The following is a 3,411-nucleotide window of genomic DNA, read 5'->3' as shown; positions in this document are numbered from 1 at the left end:
TTTTTCTTTTAAAGTCTCAATCGATATTTGTGCACATATCTATAATAGGTTCTGTAAAAACAAAGTTTAAAAACCAAAGTTACCTGAACAGACCAGTTGCTGTCAAATCTATTCTGACTCATGGTGACCTCATGATTGTTGGAGTAGAACTGTGTCATAGAGTTTTTAATATCTGATTTTTTGTAAGTGGATTACCAGCCCTTTCTTCCAAGGTGCCTCTGAGTGGACTTGAACCTCCAACCTTTGAGTTAACAACCAAGTGTGTTAACTGTTTGCACCACTCAGGGACAATTAACCTCTGTTTTAGAACCTCCCAGGTAGCAAGCTCACCATTTTCAGATTGTTTTGTTAAAGTATTTGTTCTTAAGGGTAACTATGAAAATAAAGGGCAGGTATGAGTTGTCCGTAGTCAGACATTCATAAGCTGGGGACAGTGTATTTGAGGAGAGTCTAGAACCAGCACTTGTTATCAGCTCTCTAGGTGAGGAATGCTTACTGTGGTAGTTAAGGTTGTTGTCAACATGGCTGGGCCTGGTTGAGTGGCTGGGCAGCTGAGTGTAGTTATTCCCCATGGTGAGTTGTTGTTGTTATTTGCCGTCGAGTCAGACCTAACTTATAGTGACCCCTCCTTGAGTTTCTGAGGTGGTATCACTACAGAAGTAGATTGCCCAACCTTCCTTCCAAGGAGTGGCTGGTGGGTTTGAACCACCAGCCTTCTGATTAGCAGTCAAGTGCCTTAGAAACGATGCTGAGATTGGCAATCAATTACATGGTGAAATCTACTGGAGCAGCAGAGTAGTTGTGTAAGGGATGTGGGCGGCTTCCAGTATATAAGAAGCAACTTTGAAGTAGGGCTCCAGTTTTTTGGCATGCTTGAACCTTACATGTACCCAAGTCTTCAGCAGCCTGCCATGCTCTGCTGATCCTGGGACTTTTGATGGATGTGAATCAATGGCCTGCCATGTGGTTTGATAATATCAAGACTGTGCCTTTTCACTTTTCAACCTTGGGTCTGTCAGCCTCAGCAGCCAGGAGTTGCCTGAATGAAGAAAGCCTCCAGCTTCAATGGGCTGGGAGCGAGAGGCAGAGCTGAAGCCCAAGGTCGAGGGCCTTTCACCCAGCCCCTAGACCACAGCACTTTAAACTTGAGTTCTAGCCTCCAAAATTATAAGAGAATAAACTCCTGTTTGTTCAAGCACCCCCCCCCAAAAGTGTTTATTCTAATGTGAAACTTAAATGTCTCCTCTGCATTAGTATAAAAGAAGCTATTGCTCATTAGATAGTTAAACTGCTAAAGTGGGTTCAGTTGTCCCATGTAGTTGTACGCTTGCTCAGCCAATACCAAAACTTTCTTCCTTATCTAAGATTTATATCTAGGCACCTACACCATCTTGGCCAGTCTCCTAGATGTTTCACTATGAGTATTCGATACAAACCAAAAAAAGCAAACTCACTGCCATCGAGTCGAATCTGACTCATAGCAACCCCTCCTTGGGTTTCCAAGGTGGTGTCACAAGGGAAGTAGATTGCCTAGCCTTCCTTCCGAGGACTGATTTTGGTTAGCAGTCAAATGTCTTAGGAACTATGCCACTAGAGCTCTGATTTGACACAAAAGAGTAGAAAAAAGTAAATATAAAAACCAAGAAACACCACTGTCATTGAGTTGATTCCGACTCATAGCAACCCCCACTGGATTTCCAAGGCTGTAAATCTTTACAGAAGTACATTGCCTCATCGTCCTCCTGCAGAGCAGCTGGTGGGTTTGAACCACCAACCTTCTGATTAGCAGCCAAATGCCTTACCCACTACGCTAACAGGTAGTGAAGGATAAAAGTTCTTAACTGGCTGCAAATTATACTTACAAGGTGATCTTACACTAAGGCCTTGAGGTGGAGGATTTTTTAATTTAGAAGTAGTCTTCCAGAAGCCCTCCCTGACCCATGTGACTGGACCCCTTCTCTATCATCCTCTTCCTATCCCTGTCACCACGCTGTGATAACGATGGACAGGTGGCATGCTCCCCACCACTAATATACTATGTTTTAATTGCCTGTTTTCCAGTTGACTCCTCAACTAGGCAATAAACTTCTCAAGGGCAAGAAACATGTCTTATTCACTATTATAGTCTCAGTGCCTGGTGCTTTATGGGTACTCGGAGTATGTGTTTTTTTGTTTGTTTGTTTCAGATTATATAAAATAATATTTATTGTTCTAAGTGATCTGTTTGGAGATTGACATGTCTTATTTACAAAAGACTAAGTGGGTCATATAAAGCCAGCATGGCTTTGGAAATTGAAAGTAAAACATATCAAATAATACAGAAGGAACTGGCCTAACCTACATGATGAAAATTAGTACCAATGTGAAATCTTTCCATAAAACAAATAGCCCTTCAAAGGCAAACTAGAACTATTGTTGCATAATACATCCATAATCTTATATTTGCCTGATGATTTGCACTTATGCATATTCTTATGAGCCCTCAAGATAGCCTTGTGATATGGGCAGATAATGACATCCCATTTTGCAGATCAGAAAACTGAGCCTTGGTAAGGTAAATGACCTGCTCCAGGGACCATAGCTATGTGTGGATGGCAAGACTAGGACGGGGATGAGAACCAATGATCTTGTGCAATACTGTAGTCTTTTAACTGTTCATACAGCCAGGTTATGAAGTGTACTGTTATAATAACAGCCAGAATAGCTTACATTTTGTTGGGGTTTTTGTGGGAGAGTGTGTGTGTGGGGGGGTGTTTGCACTTTACAGAAATGCTTTAAGTTAGTTGGAATGGGAATTATGATTTTTTTTTCAACAAGTAATGCTTGGGTGGTAGAGTTAAATGCTAGTGATTTTTTTTTTTTTCTTGTTGAAAATATACACAGGAGAATGTACACTCATTTAACGATTTCTACGTGTACAATTCAGTGTAACCATTCCCCCCTTTTCTGAAATATCCTCCACCGCTAACATAAATTCACTGCTCCCTAAGCTTCCTGTATAACCTTGGAAAGAAACATTAAAAGGGCCATCCTTCTAGTCCGGCAACAATTTTCATTCCTGAGTCTTCCCAGCATTTCAGCATTCCCTCTGGCAAGCTGCTGTAATTGACATGTTAGTGATGGGCTGCTTGCTACCTCTTGAGGCAGCCCATCCTATCTCAATAGATAAGAATGCTGTGAAAGCAATCTGAACATGGAAAGGATTAGTACAGGTATGGAACTTTTGAGGAATTTTTGTAAGGTTAAAGTTTAATGTGGCTATAGAGACTAGACAGAAGCTCCATATTGGGGTAGAGAAGGTGAAGAGTATAAGCCCAGGGAAGAGAAGCCTTCTATGAATTTGAATGGCCGTTAGGGGACAGTCATATGGCTTCTCCACTAAGGCTATTGTTATCCCTACACAGCTTCTTT

The sequence above is a fragment of the Orycteropus afer genome, unplaced genomic scaffold (assembly GCF_000298275.1).
Source record: "Orycteropus afer afer isolate SDZICR_OR568_19922 unplaced genomic scaffold, OryAfe1.0 scaffold00090, whole genome shotgun sequence".
NCBI lineage: Eukaryota > Metazoa > Chordata > Mammalia > Tubulidentata > Orycteropodidae > Orycteropus > Orycteropus afer.
Note: the sequence above shows the minus strand (reverse complement) of the source record.